Below are 22,522 nucleotides of genomic sequence, written 5' to 3' on the forward strand. Positions count from 1 at the left end.
GTAAGTGAAAAAAAGAACTGCATTTCTTTTTTCCAGTTGAAAATGGACAATTTAGCTACCACATGTCTGCCAAGGTACCTCTGTATGAGATGTAATTATATGTGAAATAATAACCTTGCTGCCAAATAGTTTTCAGCGCCTGGCTTTATACGAGAAACAATACATTTTTAGTTCCAAAAGGCAATAAGATAATGACATTCAAGTCAATCTCTTGCCGCTTTTACTTTCTTAGTACATTTTAAGTCTCTTGCTCATCCTCTCTAGTTTTCAATGATGACAATCTCTTATTATAATTTAGATAACATAGCCTTTGGTTAATTTTCTGCCTAATTTTTTCTCTGAATATGTATGTATTAAAAAGTCTATTCTCAATTTACGATAACAGGTTTTAGAAAACACTTCTCTCATATAAATCATCAGCTATTGTGTAGTGTTAGGAGTTTATAATATACTATTTTCACTAATCTGTTTTAGTGAATTAAAAGCCTGTTCAAATAAAAAGGTGCCAGGACAAAAGAAAGTCAATAATAATAGCCAATATTTATTTAGCACTAACCATGGATCAGTCATTATGCTAAGAGCTTTACGTGCATTCTCTCATTTGTTCCTTTCAAAACACCTATAAAGTAGGTATAATTCTTATTTCCATTTAACATATGGTAAATTCGATTTTTTTTTAAATGTGATTTTTTTCTTCTTGCTTCCCAAGAAACTAGCCAGTCTTTGCAGTTGTGGCTGAGTAGCATTGCGTTATAGAGCTGAAAGGCACATTTATCAGACACCCGGAAGACTCTCCTATCTTGTCACTTAATTGCAATAGCCTAGGCTCACTGAAGAATAGGGATTGCAGCAAAGATTGAGCAGTGAGCCAAACAGGGGAGAAAGGCATGGCAGCAGCAGAAAGTTGTTATTTCATATATTATTTCTCACCTTCAGAGAAATTTAAGAACTTGGCAATGAACATAACAGCAGAGTTCAGTTATATTAGTTACCGACTTGCTATGTTAAAATAATCTCAAAGCTTATCAGAATAAAATAACAATAAGCATTCATGTCCTATAATGTCTGTTGATTAAGAATTCAGGAACATCTCTGTTGGGTGGTTCTGGGTCAAGGTTTCTCATGAAGTAGCCCAGATGTCCAGAGTTGCAGTCAACTGAATACTTGATGGCTGGAAAAATCTACTTCTAAATGGCTCATTCCCATGGCTGTAAGTAGTTTCTGGCTATTGATCAGAGGCTTCAGTTCCTTAACATAGACCTCTCCATCAAGGCTTTTTAAAGATTTACATGACGCAGTGGCTGGCTTTCCATAGAGTGAATGATCCAAAGTGAAAGTGGCAATATTTTTTGAGACTTGCCTTAGGGATTATACAATGTCACTTATGCCCTATTCTGTTGGTCATACAGACTATCTCTGATACAGTGAAGGAGGAGACTACACGAAGGTATGAATGCCAGAAGATGAGGATCACTGGAGACTGTCTCCTAGCCTGGCTACCATACCAGTGTTCACTGAAGGCTGAAAAACTCTTTCTGTTATTATCTGTTAAGCTTCCTAGGGCTCTTACATGATGATTAAGCGGGAAAAAGTTACCCTCAAAGTAAATGAGATTAAATGATTGACTTACCTGGTAACTTATGAGGGTGTTCATGATCAGCCAGTCAACAAATATATGTTAAACATCTGCTTGGTTATGCATTGTTCTGGGCTGTGAAGTTCATTAACAAATGAGGCCAGGGCCGCGCCTGTGGCTCAGTGAGTAGGGCGCCGGCCCCATATACCGAGGGTGGCGGGTTCAAACCCAGCCCCGGTCAAACTGCAACAAAAAAATAGCTGGGCGTTGTGGCGGGCGCCTGTAGTCCCAGCTACTCGGGAGGCTGAGGCAAGAGAATCACGTAAGCCCAAGAGCTGGAGGTTGCTGTGAGCCGTGTGACGCCACGGCACTCCACCAAGGGCAGTAAAGTGAGACTCTGTCTCTACAAAAAAAAAAAAAAAAAAGAGACCAAAAAGTCTCTGCCCTCAAACTTATATTCTATTGTAAAGAGATAAACAATGAGTACACACAAAAAGGATGATTTTCTTTTTTTTTTATTAAATCATAGCTGTGTACATTGATATAATCATGGGGCATCATTCACTAGCTTCACAGACCGTTTACCAAGTAAAAAGGATGATTTTTGATGGAGATCTCTTCCATGTGAAAAAAAAATGTTAATAGGATATAAGTAGATAGGGAGATTCTTTAGCTGGGGGCTCACAGTAGACTATTTTGAAGAGGTGACCTTGACGCTGAAGTCTGAATGTTGAAAAGATGACAGTTCTAGAAAGATCTGAGAGGGGAATAGAGCAGCCATAAAGAAAAGTAAGGTCACTGAGAAGGCAAGAAGCTTAGAGATTCAAAGGGACAGACCGGAATCTACTGTGGTTAGAGTATAGAATAACATAGTGAAGCAGAACCCAGGTCGTGCAGGATCTTATGTCATGATAAGGGATTCTGCTTTTATTCTAAGTTTATTAAGCATGTGTTAAATGATTTTAAATAGGGGAGAGACAATCTGATTTACACTTTGGAAAGTTAACATTGACATCTGTGTGTAAAATTGGAGAGTGAAAAGCGAAAGACATTTAGAAGGCTGTGTCAGTCATGCAGGGAACAAACTTGGGTAACTTAAATTGGGGTTGAGGTGGTAAAGTTGGTAAAAAAAAAAAAAGATTCAGAATATTTTGTGTAAGTAGATCTAGGGACTTAGTGATGAATTAGAAGTGGAGTTTTAAAGATAAAAGAGGAATCAAGGCTATATACAAATAGGCTGAGCTCCTGGTGACCCCATATGTAGGAGAGGGATGACCTGGTAAAAGCTCTACAGAGAATGAGGGAGACAATTCCATTTAAGTCATAAAAGTTAAATATTCATTTTAGGTCATAATAAGGTAACGTGCTTACTAGGTATCAATGTGGGAATGTTGTGTAGGCAAGAGTATACATTCATCTTTGAGAAGAAAGAATTGGAGGCCCTTATTCCACTAAAAATAGAAAAATTACCAGGGCATGGTGGCATGCACTCAAAGTCCCAGCTACACTAAAAATTTACTTAGGATTTTGATTTGTAATAAGAGCTTCCAAAAAGCTTTGTTTCTTCTGTTAAATATAAAGGTTGGTGGTTTGAATGTCCAAATGGTAATACTACTTATAATGGATAAGAAACATAAAAGAATTGAGTGTTTTAATTTTCTCCTGGGTAGTGTAGTCTAATTGGTAAAATGTTGGATGGTGTTTCTGTCCTCTTTATTTTCTATTTCTAATATAGAATCAATTAAGAGTAAGCAGTTGGAAATAATTCTTAACATAATTCCGCAATCCCTTTTATAATACAGTTAATGTAATTCCTCCAAGTAAATGGATATCAATTTCAGTAAGTTTCCTAAATGTAAGGTGCTGTGTGAGGCCTTTCATCCTGCCCTTTTGAAATTGACAGTTAAGTGTATCAGAAGTAAGTGGTGATTTCATCAGCACCTACCAATATGTGCCAAGTCAACTGCTTTTACTATAGTCATTATATCTTTTTGTTTAAACATATGAGGGATAAATTGTGTTCATTTCATTCTAGATAATGGTATAAGTTAAACATTTGATAATACCTAACATATTCATATAATTATATATAGATACTAATCTCATATATAATATATCATCGTGTGTCTATATAGTTGTATACAATATATTTTATTTATCTGTGTAAAATTTCCTTCACTGTTCTCACGTTAGCAGAATGATGGGCAATGCTTAAGAGAGTAATGTAGTTATGTGGTAAGCGTAGACTACAGACTGAGATAAAAATATCCATTTATTCAACAAATACTAATTGAAAATCTACTTTGTAAGCTCTTGGAGCTTAAATGCAAGATGAAGGAGAGATCAGTAAAGGAAATATATGAGGAAACAATATAGCATCTTGGATGGTAAAAATGCTTTGGAAAAATATAGAGCAATAAAAGAAAGTGTTGGAATGGGGGTGCTTGACCTTCATGTTCACAAATGAAATTCCAGCAGTACTACATTGTGCAAGAACAGGTTTCTCAACTTAATGTTGTCTTGCATATTAAATATACATGTGTGTGTGTATATATATATATATATATATATATATATATATATGTGCAATATATGTTACCTGGAAAGCAACCTTTGTGAGAGGTATAGTTATAGCCTTTAAGGTCAAGTTATGAGATTGGATCATATGACTCATTTCCTATCCCTGGGTATTTTTATCTTCTGGTTCCCTCTGTAGTAATCCTGAACACTGTAGTATGTGAATTCCACATCCCTTTATCTTCTTTATTCTTTTGAACCTATACACCAGTTTTAGTACCCCATATATTTTTATTATTGCTTAATCTCATTATCCTTATTACAAAATATAAACACTTTGACATTCTTTTAATACAAAGATCATTTAAAATATTTCTTTTTTACATATTTGTAAGTTGCATTGTGAAATCAGAGTGAAAAATTTAATGTTGTGATACATTAAAGCAACACTAGAACATTATTGCTTGCCATTTCTCCGTGTAAAACAATTTAAACTTACATTAATGTGAAAACATTCTTCTCGAAGAGGGTTTCTATTAGGTAGTATAAACTGTAATTTCTGCAAAAATACATTAGATAATAATTTTCAAGAAACAAATGCTATCACCTGATAGTCTTTTTACAATAAAAATGTAATGTGATTAAATTTAAATGAAAGACTAAAAATAGTAGAAAACAAATTTGAATAAAAATTGAATGTACAGGATATAAAGAAGTAGTTTTAGTATTTTTCATTTATCTTTTGTTTTAGATAAACTTGTATCATTTACTTCTTCCTTTTTAACAGTAACAACGTCCAATTTTGTTTAGCATTAGATCTCAGAGGAAATGTAAAACCTATTCATTCTTTCATTGATGTATTCATTTAACAAAAATTATTTGATATATCATCATTCAAAGCTTATGCTACCTACAAGGGGTATAAAATACAAAGGTGCTTATACAATTGTGGGAGAGACAGACAGTGGAAAACCCCTCTAACACTGAGATATGCTGAAACTGTTATGAAAGCCCAGAGGAACAGACAACTACTGAAGCCATAGGGGAAGGAATCAAAGGATGATCAAGAGTACTCAAGGTAGATAAGGGGATTGTGAGAAGGGCATTCCAGGCATACTAAAGAGTATAGACCAGAAAGTAGTGGCATCCAAGGCTAGTAGCTATGTGAAAAATTATCTTATAGACTATCCTAATTTGTATGGAAATAATTGTGTAAGAAAATGTAACAAAGATATTACAAGTGAGTGTCATGATTAGATTGGATATTAGAAATGTTACTTATAATAACAACTCAGACAATAGTTCAGAAGGTAAATGAACAGATACAGTGGCTGTATAAATCCTGAGGCTGTGGCTGGTGTCATGTTGAGAGTCCATGCAAATAAATGGAAACCAAAAGCAAGCAGGGGTCTTCTCATAGGCTAATAGTCCAGGAGAGGAATATTAAAGAACTTGAATTAAAGTAGTAGTGACATGCTGGTGGAAGATGGAGTATGGGCAAGCTCAAGAGATAAAAGTGGTGATATGATGGAAAGAAAGAGCAATATTGTGGCTTCTGCAATCTACTTCTAAAGTGAATGGGGTTAACACTAGGAAAAATAATACAGGAAGAAGGCACGTTTGTGGTGAAAAAGGAATCAGTGCAGTTTTAGACATAAACTTTTTAAAGTTTTTTGAGATAAGTAAAGAAGTTCAAGTTCTAGAAATGTCTATTTGGGTGGTATGTTATATTAATTATTCAGAAAAAACTCTCCATGGGAGAAGGGGCCAAGATGGTGGGCTTGGAAACAGCTTGGACAAGCTGCTCTCATAGAAAGGATCAAACGTGGTTAGTAGATATTCATCATCAGATTGGTAGTCTAAGAGAGCGAGCTGTGGATTGACATGAGAGGTGACAGGAGGCTCTTTCTTTCCATCACATCACCATTGATCGAGAGGTTACAGGAGGCACCCACAGTGAAGGAGAGTGAAGTGGGGTGACTTGTGAGGCAGGATCAGACGTACCTGGGGAACACCCATATGTGGGGAAGGGACAGAGGAGAGAAGCCTGGGATTCCATTCTTCTCTGTGAACACTGCAATAAGAGCTGCTCCAGGGACCCTCTACTGTAGCAGTCCTCTGGTCTGATACCAGGAGCTGACTAGAAACTACAGCAGCTCGGTTCCAGAGAGAAGTCACAGCAGGGTCCCATTGGTTCCCAACCCGTGGGTGCCATGTGGAGGTCCCATGGTAATGGAAATAATAGCAAGCAGGAGTAGTTATCCTCATATCAGATATAATAGATTTTACACGAACGATGATAAAAAGAAAAGACAAAAATAGTATAAAATGATAAAGGGACCAATTCAACAAGAAGATAGAACTATTCAAAATATACATGCACCTAACACAGCAACTCTGAGAAATCAACAGGGGCATTATAAAGACTAGCTCTGATGTTCCACTGACAGAAATAGATCATCAAGGCAAAGAATCAGGACCTAAATGGGACTCTAGAACAAAGAGACGTAACAGGCATTTACAGAACATTCTACCTAAAACCTGCAGAATATACATTTTTCTCATAAGCACATGGGACATTTTCCAAAATAGATCATATGTTAGGCTAGAAAACAAGTGTCAGCAAATTTAGAAAAATTGAAATCATACCATACATATTTTTAGGCTACAGTGCAATAAAGTAGAAATCAATTATAAGAGTAACTCTCAATACTACACAGATACATGGAAATTGAATAAACTGCTGCTGAAGAATCCTAGGGTCAATGACAAAGTCAGGATGGAAATCAAAAGATATATATTTTTTTTTATTAAATGACAAAGACAACACAAACTTCTCAAATCTCCAGGATACAATTGCTATTGAGAGAAGTTTATAGTTATAAATGCTTACATCAAAAAGACACAAAGATCACAAATTAATGACCTAATGTCACACTTCAAGGAACTAGGAAAGGAGAGCAAACAAAACTAAAGCTAGCAGAAGCAATGAAATGACAAAGATCAGAGCAGAACTAAACAAAATGGAAGCCATAAAAATGATCCGAAGGGTTAAAATAAAAAGTTGGTTCTGTGTCTTTGGGGTTATAAGATCATTATCAGCAAATAGCAATAGTTTGACCTCCGCTTTTTTGATTTGGATATCCCTTATTTCTTGCTCTTGCCTGATTGCTCTGGCTAGGACTTCCAGCATTATGGAAGTGGTGACGATGAGCCTTCTTTTCTTATTACAGTTCTTAGAGAGAATACTTTGAACTTTTCCTCATTCAGTATGATGGTGGCTGTGGTTTTGTCGTATATGGCTTTTGTAATTTTTAGATATGTTTCTTCTGTGCCTAGTTTTTGAGGATTTTTATCATGAAGGGATGCTGAATTTTGTCAAAAGGTTTTTCTGCATCTATTGAGATGATCATATGGTCTTTGTGTTAGCTTCTATCCATGTGATGAATCACATTTATTGATTCATGTATGTCAAACAATCCTTGCATTCCTAGAATGAAGCCCACTTCATTATAGTGAATTATTATTATTATTATTTTGGTATGCTGTTAAATTTAGTTTGCTGGTATTTTATTGAGGATTTTTATGTCTATATTCATAAGGCATGTTGGTCTGCAGTTTTCTTTGTTGTGTCCTTTTTTGGCTTTGGAATCTGAGTAATGTAGGCCATGTGTGCCCAACATGGTTTACCCCATCCCCAAACTCATATACCCTGAAGTCCTTAAGTGGGTGCACTAAGGTGCTGGGGGTGGGGTGGGCAAGAAGGAGGATTCCTGTGAGGCAGAGCTGAAGGCTGCACTCAGAAGGTGGTCCCAGGAGGTCTGCCTTTCACTTGAAAGCCAGCACAGGAAATTCTAGCTAGCCTCTGATAATGATTATAATTATAGCCCATTAGAACCTAGGTCCCAACAGTGACTCTTTGGCTGGTGATTTAATTATTCAAGCTCAATGAAAAAGATGAGTTTAAAATTTAAAAAAATATGTTTTAAGCACAAATTATATATATTTATAATCATAATAGATACAATGTATTGTCAACTTTGTGTGAGGGTAACCTGGAGCCTTTCCATCATGGCACCCTACCAATAGCTCTGGAGGGCAGGCATTCTGCATTACAGATGAAGAAATTCAGGCATAGAGAACAGAAGCCTGTGCAAGGTCACACAGTCAATATCAGGACCCCTATAACATTCTGAAATTAAAAGAATAATAATAATGTCCAGGCTCTATGGCTCCCACAGTCTGGGCCAGAGTTGGGAAATGTTTGAGAGAATGAGTGAGATGAAAACTGAGTGGGTGAAGGCAAAGGCTCACGGTGGATGGAGAAGCAATATGGTCTCTGCCACCTCAGGTCTGTTGTGACAGCAAGTTCTGCAAGGGGGCTGTCATCCTGGTGCTTTGACCTCAAGAAGCTCCTAGTTCACTGCCAACAGCAGCTGCTCAGCTAATGAGGGTGGAAAAGCTCTCTAGCAGCTCTGGAGCCTGCTGACTGCCAGAGATGTGAAGAAGAGAGAAACAAACCGCTCCACCTGCTGTGTTAGGGTGGCTCTGAGCCTCTCCATGGTTGTCCTCTTCTGACATATAGTTACTTATTCTGCTCCGCAACTTCTTCCAGTGGAATCTCTTATAGGTTCTGCACTTTCCCCTCAGAATTACACCCGATATACGATTTGTTTAATTTGTTTTTTCTTTTTAGTCTAAAACTTTTCCTTCTTGGATGGCACCTGTGGCTCAGAGGAGTAGGGCGCCAACCCCATATGCTGGAGGTGGCGGGTTCAAACCCAGCTTCAGCCAAAAACTGCAAAAAAAAAAAAAAATCTTCTTTCTGAGATGATCTGGAAGCTGGTGTCTCTGGTCAGCCATTCTGTCTCCCTCCTAGAATTACTACAATAGCTGGCAAGACCAGTGTAACAAATGGTTGACTTAACTAAGAGGGATCTTTGGTGATATCTGATAGACTGCTGTATTGTTAGGGATTACAGAGATGGGCAGCTAAGTAAGGTGGTACTGGTCTCATTTAACCAGAAAAAAATTGAGACTATACAAAGTGAAGGGTGGCATCAGCTGCTACAATGAAACCTTCATCAGGTTTTAGATCTCATCTGGTTCTCTAACTCAGAGAGTCTTCATTTAAGGGGGGACTGGGTGCCCTTGAATAAGAAATGTAACACACTGCTACAAGTATATATAACAAATATTTTAACAGTCTGTCCCTGAATACACCTGTGGCCAGCTACCAGATTAACTGAGCACTGAGGAGATTCTCAATTGTCATCTATACTAGGAAACTCAAAAGAGCATCCTGGTTCCCTATCCAGAGTAAAGGCTTGTGGTTTACTCACTTTGGTTCAATGGAACTAAGAAGCCACCTGGTATCTATTTCTTTGGCTCCTAGTACACACTTGGAAAGGATATACTTAGCTGCTTGGAGAAATTGACATTTGTTCCCTATCTTCTGCATTAAGTGCCATTATGCTAAGAAGGGCCAAATGAAGACCCTGAAATTATAACCTTCTCTGATCCTTAATATATTTTAAACAATATCACAAAGAATATACATCATAATATTACTCATTTTCTGACACTTGGTCTATAGGTTAGATATGAAAAATGTACTCTTTTTAATCTTTATTCATAATGAGGCTCAAAGCCACTTTGTTTTTGTATGGGGGAGATAGAAACACATTCACTCCTTTCGTGATGTGGTAAGTATTAATTTGTTCCAGGTTGTGGTAACTCTCCTTTTCCCATTCACAATGTAGGTTGAAAAGACCTTGTTCATATTCATGGACATAGGAACAATGTGCTAGTTCACTAAATTAATAGCACTACCCTGTGATTATACCTGGCAATCAAGAAGGGAAATTTATACTGTGAATGGCCTAGAAGACAGATGTATGCCACAGAGATCCAGAGTCTGACGTATCACTGAAATTTTTAGGTATTTAATGTGCTGGACTATGTCAGAAAATTCCTTCCAAGTAATGAACAGGTTGTTGAATCCTTTAGCTAGACAGTCCTTGGTGAAGTTGTTTGGATTTTGGAGTCAAGACATAAAATCATGTTTGGATTTTAGCCACTGTCTTCAGGACTATTGTGCTGACCTATATTTATCAGGTGAATTTGAATGGGGCCAAGGGAAAAAGAAAAAGGCAGCAGGGCCAGTTTGGGCTGCAGGTTGTCTTACCAATTAGATCTTAAATACAGAGCAGATATGATAGTGCTGGGAATATCTGTGGTGGATAATATTGTATTTGAGACATTTAGCAAACTCTAATAGATGAGTCATAGCATGGACCCCTACATTTCTGAAGAAAAAGGTGCTCGCTGTAGCAGAGGACTACTAACTATTTGAAAGCAACTTCTCATGTACTACTGTCCCTGCTCTCAGAAGCTAATTATGTGATACCCACTGAAGATTTCATCAAAACTAAACAGGAAGTGGATCTCATTTAATTCATTGAATCTTTAAGTCACCTAAGTGAAGTTACTATGCATTGCATAATAGAAATTATTTGTACTTTCAGATTCGGAGCAAGAAGGTTCAAAGAGTACAAATAAGTTGTACTAAGTGATGACCAGACTCCTTTGTCACCAGTTTCTGTTGTATCAATGACTCTCCTTCCTTTTATGTCTGTGTCCTCATGAAGGGGGAGGCATTCCACAAGACCAGTGGACAGAGAGTGGAAAGTTCAGTTTTGGTTCAGAAGTAGATTGGTCTGATACAGTGATAGCAGCTGTCAGTGGCCTGCCGGTGCATTGCAGTGTGGCCACATCCCTAGTTATAGTGCCTGAAGGACAGTGGCAAAAATAAATTCCCCTAGTGGGAAGAACTGTAAATAGTGAATTTGTCAATTTGCTCTATATGAAGGAAGAACAGCCAGAGTTACAAATAAGCATGATTCTTAGGTAGTGGCAAACGTCTTACCTGGTTTAGTAGAGGTTTGGAAGGAGCAACACCAGAAGATTGGAGACAATAGGATTTGAGAAAGAGGTAGTTGATTAAGCCCATGTGAGTGAGTACGAAGGGTGAGAATCTTTGGGTTTCGTGTTAATACCTACGAGAAAGCATCCATGGCAGAGAAATTTCTCACCTAGCAGGCTGCACAGAGGAGTTTCTACTGAGTGTTTCTCATCCTCTTTCCTCAGCCATCTCAATCTTGCTGGAAATGAGCCTTTTAATTAAGTGGTAATGTTAACAGGTTTAGAGACTCTCCTGGACACAACAGGACAGGCTATTTCTCTAAATAGCCTTCAGTGCCTAACACTCACTCTTTCATGCTCAGTCTTAAATATAGGGAATTAAGAACTCTAGAAAAAAAAAAAAGAAGAAAAGAAATAGGAACTCATGGACTAATGTCCCTTTCTATTATTCCTTAGGGAAATGATCCTACAGCTTACTCTACACAGCTGCTGAGATAGTCCTGGTGGGATCATAGTCTGATTTTTCATAATAGTGACCACCTTGAGAAAGCAACTGGACATTGAAATTTTTTCTGTTTTCTTGGTTTCCATTTTCACAATAACCTATTTCTGTTTCTTGGAAACACTTGACTAAATCACTTTAGCTGCAAGTAACCCTTTATTTCAACCTCAGTTTTCTGAGAAACCCAAGGCTGAGACATGAAATTTAAAAAGAATATTTTAAAATATGTCAAGAGCATACCAAAATTGATTAGGATAAATTGAAAAAAAATCTGTAAATACAAAATTGACAACTGAATTAAGATCTCAATGAAATTAAACTGCAGTTTTGACATCAAGAGAATTAATAAATTAAAACATCAATTTGAAATACTTTTCTAGAATTCAGCACAGAGAGAAAAATAATTGAAAATCAAAAGATAGCAGTGATACAGTGGAAAGGTTATTACAAATGTCTATAATATATACACATATAATAAGCATATGTTTATACTGTATACTTAGAAATACATTTTTGTATTATGCTTACATAATATATTTTTATATATGATAATATATGCCTATGCTATTTACATGTATATATAAAAAATAAGAATTTCAAGAGGTGATAATGAAGAAAATGGCAGAGAGGTCATATTTTAAAAGATGATATCTAGGTATTATCCAGAATTTATTAAAGGCAATAATCCTCAGACTCAGGAATCCCAAAGAATCCAAACGGTAAACACAAAACAAATTCAAACCTAGACACATAGTAGAAAATTGAAGCTCATCAAAATAAAGAAAATAGCTTTAATACCATCACAGAAAAAATGATACACATGATAACTTTTCAACACCTAACTCTTCAATAGCACTAATGAAAGGTAGAAGACAGTGCAATGATAACAACTTTAATGCTCTTAGAGAAACTAGCTGAGAAGCTAGGATTTTATATGCAATGAACACTCTTTTAAGCGTAAAAATAAGAATATCATAAGACAAAAAAATTTACAAGAGTTTACTACCAACAAATTCTCAGTGATGGTATTTCTATAGGATATACTTCAAGAAAAAGGAAAGTAAACCTAAGAGAAAAGGCTGGGATATAATAGTGAGCAGAAAAAGTAGCAAACAAACGTGGAAATTTATAATAGGATAATGATAATCTCTTAAGGTCTCCTTGTGTCATTAAAAAATCAAGATAGAAGCAGGGCACGGTAGCATTCTATTTTCTCAACTACTGAAGAGGCTGAGCTGAAAGGATCAGTTGAGACCAAAAGTTCAAGAATATAGCACACTATCATCACACCTGAGAATAGCCACTGCACTCAGGCTTGGGAAGCATAGTGAGACACCCAATCTCTTACATGATGATGATGATGATGATGATGATGATAAATCGAGTTAGAACTGAAATCTTGAAATCCTTCCTGGACAAAATTATTGTGTATGTTATGAGAGTATTCATCAAAGATAAAACATTACTTTGGGTTGAATATAACTCACTAGTCAAAAATCAATCTTTTTCTTTTTTTTTTATTAAGTCAAATACTTATACAGACATGTGAAAAAATGCTCGTCTTCTTTAATCATCAGAGAAATGCAAATCTTTTTCTTTTTTTAATTGTTGGGGATTCATTGAGGGTACAAAGAACCAGGTTACATTATTACATTTGTTAGGTAAAGTCCTTCTTATATTTGTGTCCCTCCCCCAAAGGTGTGTTACACACCATGACACCCTCATCCCCTCCTTCCCTTTTTCTGCTCTCTCCTTCCCCCACCTCCGAAGATGTATTAGGTCATGAATTGTCCTCATATCAGAATTGAGTGTATGGTATTCTTGCTTCTCCATTCTTATGATGCTTTACTAAGAATAATGCGTTCCACTTCCATCCAGGTTAATACAAAAGATGTAAAGTCTCCATCTTTTTTAATGACTGAATAGTATTCCATGATATACATATACCACAGCTTGTTAATCCATTCCTGGGTTGGTGGGCATTTAGGCTGTTTCCACATTTTGGCCATTGTAAATTGAGCTGTGATAAACAGTCTAGTGCAAGTGTCCTTATGGTAAAAGGATGTTTTTTCTTCTGGGTAGATGCCCAGTAATGGGATTGATGGATCAAATGGGAGGTCTAGTTTGAGTTCTTTGAAAGTTGTCCATACTTCCTTCCAAAAAGATTGCATTAGTTTGCTGTCCCACCAATAGGGCAAAAGTGTTCCCTTCTCTTCACATCCATGCCACCATCTGCAGTTTTGAGATTTTGTGATGTGGGCCATTCTCACTGGGGTTAGGTAATATCTCAGGGTGGTTTTAATTTGCATTTCTCTAATAATTAGGGATGATGAGCATTTTTTTTTAAATAATTGATGAGCCTTTTTTTATGTTTGTTAGCCATTAGTCTGTCTTCATTAGAAAAGGTTCTGTTCATCTCTCTTACCCATTGATATAAGGGATTGTTTGCTTTTCTCAAGTGGATTAATTTGAGTTCTCTGTAGATCCTAGTTATCAAGCTTTAGTATGATTCAAAATATGCAGTTATCCTTTCCCATTGTGTAGGCTATCTATTTGTTTTGGTGGTTGTCTTCTTAGCTGTACAGAAGCTTTTCAGTTTAATTAGTTCCCAATTGTTTATTTTTGTTGATGTTGCAATTGCCACAGAAGTCTTCTTCATAAAGTCTTTCCCCAGGCTGATATTGTCAGGTGTTTTTCCCATGCTTTCTTTGAGGATTTTTATTGTTTCATTCCTTAAATTTCGGTCTTTTATCCATCTTGAATCAATTTTTGCGAGTGGAGGAAGGTGCAGGTCTGGTCTATTACATGTGGATTCTAGTTCCCCTAGCACCATTTATTGAATAGGGAGTCTTTCTCTTATTTGGTTTATTGATGATTAGGTGGCTGTAGGATGTTAGTTTCATTTCCTTATTTTCTATTCAATTCCAGATGTCTATGTTTTTGAGACTGTCTATGCTGTTTTGATCACTATGGCCTTGTAGTATAGCCTAAAGTCCCAAAGTAGTTAAGTCCAAAAATCAATCTTGATTACTCCTTCGTCTCCCTTGGAGGGTAGATAATGGATTTTGCCATAACTGGCTCATTTTCCTACTGTTTTCTCCTATTCTGGCTTAATCTGGTATAAGGCTGTGTATGAGAATTCTGAACAGATAGGAAGGACCAAAACTGAGAAATCTGGAAACACACAGGTGGATTTCCAGCTCTCTGCTGCAGAGATAATATAAAAAATCTTGGCATCGCTTTCTCTATGTGATTCCAGAGGAACATGAGTGAGAGTCTGACTCATGCCAACTTTGAACTCAGTGAACCATTTTCTGAAACATGCTTTACCACAGTGAGGGAATTAAGAAGGAAATAAGATTCCAGGAAAAGATTCATATTAAGGAATGACACCCTCAGAAAGGCTGGGAAAAGTTATGTAGATTTCGGAAGATAATGACTCAAGATGTGCAGGGAAGTAGTAAAATTGAAGGACGTTTTTCTTAGAGAACATCATTTGTCAGATTTATTTGATCAAGAACTTGAAGATTTCTACAACAAGGTATGCTATGTTATAACGCTAACTGGATAGGTGATTCTCAAATTTGAGATGCGGTGTCTTCAAAAAGATCATGGAATGTTTCTAGTTTGAGGCAATAAGAAGGATAAGACATTAATTTGAAAAGAGCCCCAATTAGAGCAACACGAATCTGTTAAAATTAAAAACAAACATCAAATTTATGGTGACGCTTAGGTAAAAGAATGGTTAAATCATTGATGGTTTACAAAAAGTTTATGGCGGCAATATCTCAAAGAGATAACCAGTTTACAAATGGATAACTTGTCTTAAGAGAGAGTGAGATGATGTTGAAAATGAAGCCCTTTGTGGCAAACATAAATCTGTGAGAAAAATATTCACCTTGTTAATGCCCTGATTGAAGAGGACCAACAATTAACACCAGTAACTAATACCATAGACATCTTAATTGATTCGGGTTACACAATTGTGATTAAAAGATTAAAATTTAGCAAACTTTTCACTTGATGGGCACCAAAACCATTGTGCTTAAATCGCTCCAGACAAAACTAGAGCTTTCAATGGAAATTTTAAACAATTGGGCTTGAGATCCTGAAGCATTTCTTCAAATAGTTATAACAAGAGATATAATGTGGCTTTACTGGTACAATTTTCAAGACAAGGCACAATCAAAGCAATGTCTACCAAGAGGTGGAAGTGGTCTGGTCAAAGCAAAAGAGGCAACAGTATTTGGGATGTTCAAGGCATTTTTCTTGTTAACTTTCAGGAGAAACAAAGAATAATAACATCTTCTTATCATGAAAGTATTTAGAGAAAGTTAGCGAAAGCTTTATCAGAAGAACACCTGGGAAAGCTTCACAAGCTAGTCTTTCACCAGGATAATTCTCCTCATTCTTCTCATCAAACAAGTAATCTTGAAAAGATTTCAATGAGAAATCACTGAGCATCTATCTTAAAGTCTCAATTTGACTCCTTCAGACTTCTCTTTCTTTCCTATTCTTGAAAAAAATGTTTTTAAAGGCCACCCATTTTTCTTCAGTTAATAATGTAAGAAAGACTGCATTGACATGGTTAAATTTCCAGGACCCTAAATACTTTAGGGTGGGCTAAATGGTTTACAAAGGGTCTTGAACTTGAGGGGGTTTATGTTAAGAAATAATATTTATACTTTTTATTTTTATCTTTTAATTCCATTTTTTCCATGAACTTTTTGAAGTTCCCTTGTATATGCACCCTGTATAAAGGGCAAACATTCTTATGACTACTTATGTTGACTTAAATTAATGTTAATTTTCTGCTATATTTTCTAAATTTAATCAAATACAAAAGTTAATGCTTTGTTTATAATGCTTAATGAAGAGATTTTTGAAATAAATTCATTCAAAAAACAACAAAACTAAAATAACAATGGAATGGACACTACTGTTTTACTGAAATATAAACATAATATTGGCTGCTATGAAACAGACTGCATGTACGTACTGTCTTATGCCTTGTGATGACAACTTTGTCCAGAACTTTCACTCTTTTCAGCCCTCAGGATGACTGAACTGAGGGATCTGAATTCTCAAAGAATGTCTTTGGACTGTTTGCAAAAACTAATTGGAAGAATTCTGCATTAACTTATCTCCAAACATTCTTCTAACTCCAGTGAGCAATTTAGTGTCTTGAAACTAGCATTCTTTGAGAAAAGCTTCAGTTTTTATTTGTTCCAGGATTAGGCTTCAAGTTAGTAGATAACTAAATTGGATTAGAAGTTGACTATTTTTGAACTAACAAAAAAAAAAAGCACCATCTTGATCAATCTTAGTGGAAAAAAGAAAATTCCTAAAACTAAGCCATAAATAATTAATTAACAAAACTTGTGGGATGCAGTTAAGCTATATTTACTGGGTAATTTATAATCTTAAGAGACAAAATCAAAGAGAGTTATATGGGAAACAAAAGAAGAAAATAAATTCAAAGAAGATAGAAAAAAAGAAATACAAAAACACACACAGACTTAAAAGAAAACCTACACTAGAGAGGATCAACAAAACCAAAGGCTGGGTAGCACCTGTGGCTCAGTGGGTAGGGTGCTGGCCCCATATACTGAGGTTGGTGGGTTCAAACCCGGCCCCGGCCAAACTGCAACAAAAAAATAGCCAGGCATTGTGGTGGGCACCTGTAGTCCCAGCTACTCGGGAGGCTGAGGCAAGAGAATCGCCTAAGCCCAGGAATTGGAGGTTGCTGTGAACTGTGTGACACCATGGCACACTACTGAGGGCGATAAAGTGAGAGTCTGTCTCTACAAAAAAAAAAAAAATGTTAGACTGAATTTCTAAAACAAAGATAAATTGAATAAAGAAGGATCTGATTATCATTATTAAACATTTGAATTAATAATTTAACATTTTTTCAAAATGTACCAAAGCTATTCAGCTATATCAAACATTTAGCAAAAATAAAACTGTTTGAAAAAGTAAGATCCAGTGCCAAATTTGTTTTTGTTCTAATATAAACTAATTGAGTTTAGTTTATTACAGGAATATAATGTATTTGGTTCAACATTGGACAATTGATTATGGCAATTTACTAAGTAATAGGTTAAAGGAAAACATGTATATATTATTTTCTCGATAGATGCAAAAAAGTATTTGATAGAATTTAATAAGCATAACTTATTTAAAATAATACTTCTGGAAGCCAGAAGGAAAAGAGACAAGGTCCTTGGCTTGATAAAGAACATCTATAATAGTTTCAGCACAATATCATTTTTGATAGTGAATTATTAAAATTATTCATTCAAAAGTCAGTAATGTCTACTAATCCTTATATTGGTGTTCATAGCATCTCTGATATAGCAGGTTGAATTTATGCCCCTCTCAAAGTTCATGTCCAGCCAGATCCTTAGAACATGATCTTAATCTGGAAACAGAGTCTTTGTAGATGTAATTAGTTAAGGATTTTCAGATGAAATTACTCTGGCATTAGGGTGGACCCAAAATATAATGACTGATGTCTTTACTAGAGAAAAGAGAAGGTAATTTGGACACAGAGAAATACAGAGAGCAGGCCACGTGAAGACAGAAGTGGAGATTGGAGTGATACTTTACTAACCAGTGAATATTGGGAGCCTCCAGAGCTGGAAGAAGACATGAAGCATTCTTTCCTAGAGCCCTTGGTGGAAGCATGGTTTTGCCAACACCTTATTCATTGCCGATGAATGAATAAATATCTATTGTCTTAAATTGACAAGTTTGTAGTAATTTTTCATGACAGCCCAAGGGCACAAATACAACCAATGAGAGAAAAAAGAAAAAGAATTTAAAAAGAAGAAAAAAACAAGCCATCATTATTCACTGATAATATAATAATCTACTAGAAAACATATGTGTGTATATATATGTACGTATATATATATTAGAAAACATAAGGAGATTTGCACGTTTTCCGGATATGAGTCACAAAGCTAATTGTATTTTCTTAAACCAGTATCAACAAACTAAAATAGGTAATTAAAAAGATATTTTTTACTAGCAACAGAAAAATAAGGTACCTAGAAATATAGCTTTTCTCTTATTTGGAGAAAATTATAATACATCATTTGTAGATATGAAAGACCTATATTAACAGAGAGACCCCCTTATCAATAAACAAGAGGATGCTGAAATTCATGTATAGATTCAGAACACTTCTAGTCAAAATCCCGAAAGGATTTTTCATGGAACTTAGCAAATTATTCTAGAATGTATTTAGAAGATCAAAAAACCAACTTCTCTTAAAGAAGAACTAGGTAGAAGTAGAATTAAGACATACTTGAAAGTACAGCAAATTTAAAAGTGTGGTAATAGTCAAGGGATAGACAAAGAAATTAATGGAATAGAATTAGGAGTTCTGAAACACTATATCAGAACTCTCTTTGATCAGCTGGGGAAGGATGGACTACTCCATGAGATTTAGATAATAATAGGTTATTTCTATGGAAAAAATGAAATGAATCCCCATTACTTGCTATAAACAGCAGCAAGTTCAGATGGCCTGGTTTTCAGTGTGAAATGCAAAAACTTGAAAACTTTTGTAAGACGATATCTTCAAACAATTTCTTCAGGCAGACAAAAGCACAAACCAAATAGAAAAAGAGAGATTTAAAAATATTAAAACTTTAAGAAATCTGAACTAAAACATCTGAATATGAGGAAAAAAGGTAAAATGTTGGAAGATAATATTTCTTATAGATATAACTGGCAAAATATTAGTATAATGAACATGTAAAAATACCTATGTATCCATCAGTAAGAAAATACCAGTAAATAGCATCATTGTCAAAGATGTATGCATTCCACAGAAGAAGAAATATAAAAAAAAATAGTAAACCTTATTAGAAAAAAATAAAATGCAAATTAAAACCACAAGGTGATGTCGTTTCACACCCTCCTGATTGGCATACGTCATGACATTATCCTTTCATAAAACACTGCTAAAAGAAATATAATTACTCAGCAAATTTTGAAAACCAATTTTCTATTACCTTCCAAGTTTGATGATGTGCATACCTATGACTTAGCAATGTGACTCTTACCTAAATCCCCTAACAAATCTTTTGCAGAGGTTCTCTGTATAGTAATTAATGTTTACAGCAACATTGTTCTGTAATAGCAAATAATGGGAAACAATCAATAATGTTGACCAAACTAAAATGGATAAATAAAATAATTATTTTCATTGTATTGCAGGGAAATGAATGAATGATATCTCTAAATATCACTATGCAAGAGTCTTCTAAACATAATGATGAGTAAAAACAACACAAAACGAAACAAATATAAAGAAAGAACTACTAATTAGTAACTACCATCAATCTTTCTTTCCAATATGAATGCCTTTATTTATTTTTTTTTTCCGACTCGCCCTGGCTAGAACCTCCAATACAGAAGTTTTCTTTTTTTTTAATTATTTTTTATTAAATCATAACTTTGTACATTGATGCATTTATGGGGTTCAGGATACTGCTTTGATATACAATGTGAAATGCTTACATTGAACTAAGTCACACATCCATCACAATAAATAGTACAGAGATTTTCAAATGGTGTGCCGTGAGAGGATCTTAGGTGTGCCATGAAAAAATATAAGGATTATTACTTAATTAAATTATTATTATTTTTTTATTAAATCATAGCTGTGTACATTGATATGATCATGGGGCATCATTCACTAGCTTTACAGACCGTTTACCAAGTTTCACATATACGCTTGTAAGATGCACCGCTGGTGTAATCCCACCAATCCCCTTCCCTCTACCCACCTCCCCCCTCCCTCCCCTCCCTTTCCCCCTTCCCCCTATTCTTAGGTTGTAACTGGGTTATAGCTTTCATGTGAAAATCCTAAATTAGTTTCATAGTAGGTCTGAGTACATTGGGTACTTTTTCTTCCATTCTTGAGATACCTTACTAAGAAGAATATGTTCCATCTCCATCCATGTAAACATGAAAGAGGTAAAGTCTCCATCTTTCTTTAAGGCTGCATAATATTCCATGGTGTACATGTACCACAATTTATTAATCCATTCATGGATCGATGGGCACTTGGGCTTCTTCCATGACTTAGCAATTATGAATTGAGCTGCAATAAACATTCTGGTACAAATATCTTTGTTATGATGTGCTTTTTGGTCTTCTGGGTATATGCCCAGTAGAGGGATTACAGGATTGAATGGCAGATCTATTTTTAGATCTCTAAGTGTTCTCCATATCTCTTTCCAAAAGGAATGTATTAATTTGCATTCCCAGCAGCAGTGCAGAAGTGTTCCCTTTTCTCCACATCCGCGCCAACATCTCTGGTCTTGGGATTTTGTCATATAGGCTAGTCTCACTGGAGTTAGATGGTATCTCAAAGTAGTTTTGGTTTGCATTTCTCTGATGATTAAAGATGATGAGCATTTTTTCATAGGTCTGAAGGCCACGAGCCTGTCTTCTTCAGAGAAGTTTCTCTTCAAATCCCTTGCCCAGCCTGCGATGGGATCCCTTGTTCTATTCTTACTAATGCGTTTGAGTTCTCTGTGGATTCTGGTTATTAAACCTTTGTCAGAGACATAACATGCAAATATCTTCTCCCATTCTGAGGGCTGTTTGCTTGCTTTACTTACTGTGTTCTTGGCTGTGCAGAAGCTTTTTAGTTTGATCAAGTCCCAGTAGTGTATTTTTGAAGCTGCTTAAATTGCCCGGGGGGTCCTCCTCATAAAATACTTGCCCAGCCCGATTTCTTCAAGGGTTTTCCCTGCACTCTCTTCTAGTATTTTTATAGTTTCATGTCTTAAGTTCAAATCTTTGATCCAGTGAGAGTCTATCTTAGTTAATGGTGAAAGGTGTGGGTCCACTTTCAGTCTTCTACAGGTTGCCAGCCAGTTCACCCAGCACCATTTGTTAAATAGGGAATCTTTTCCCCACTGAATGTTTTTAATTGGCTTGTCAAAGATTAAATAATGGTAAGTAGCTGGATTCATCTCTTGGTTCTCTATTCTGTTCCAGACATCTACTTCTCTGTTTTTGTGCCAGTACCATGCTGTTTTGATCACTATTGATTTGTAGTATAGTCTGAGGTCTGATAGCATAATTCCTCCTGCTTTGTTTTTATTTCTGAGTAATGTCTTGGCTATTCGAGGTTTTTTCTGATTCCATATAAAACGAAGTATTGTTTTTTCAAGATCTTTAAAAAGAGCAGTGGAGCTTTAATAGGGATTGCATTGAAATTATATATTGCTTTGGGTAGTATAGACATTTTAACAATATTGATTCTTCCCAGCCATGAGCATGGTATGTTTTTCCATTTGTTAATATTTTCAGCTATTTCTTTTCTTAGAGTTTCATAGTTCTCTTTATAGAGATCTTTCACGTCCTTTGTTAGATAAATTCCCAAATATTTCATCTTCTTTGGCACTACTGTGAATGGGATAGAGTCCTTAACTGTTTTTTCAACTTGACTGCTATTGGTATATATAAAGGCTACCGATTTATGAATGTTGATTTTGTAACCTGAGACACTGCCGTATTCCTTGATCACTTCTAAAAGTTTTGTAGTAGAGTCCCTAGTGTTTTCCAGATATACTATCATATCATCTGTGAAGAGCGAAAGTTTGATCTCTTCTGACCCTATGTGGATACCCTTGATCGCCTTTTCTTCCCTAATTGCAGTGGCTAAAACTTCCATTACAATGTTAAAAAGCAATGGAGACAATGGGCAGCCTTGTCTGGTTCCTGATCTGAGTGGGAATGATTTCAATTTAACTCCATTCAATATGATATCGGCTATGGGCTTGCTGTAGATGGCCTCTATCAGTTTAAGAAATGTCCCTTCTATACCGATTTTCTTGAGTGTTCTGATCATGAAGGGATGCTGGTGATTATCAAAAGCTTTTTCTGCATCGATTAAGAGAATCATATGGTCTTTGTTTTTTAATTTGTTTATGTGCTGGATTACATTTATAGATTTACGTATATTGAACCAG

This window comes from Nycticebus coucang, chromosome 15 (genome assembly GCF_027406575.1).
Source record: "Nycticebus coucang isolate mNycCou1 chromosome 15, mNycCou1.pri, whole genome shotgun sequence".
Taxonomy (NCBI): Eukaryota; Metazoa; Chordata; class Mammalia; order Primates; family Lorisidae; genus Nycticebus; species Nycticebus coucang.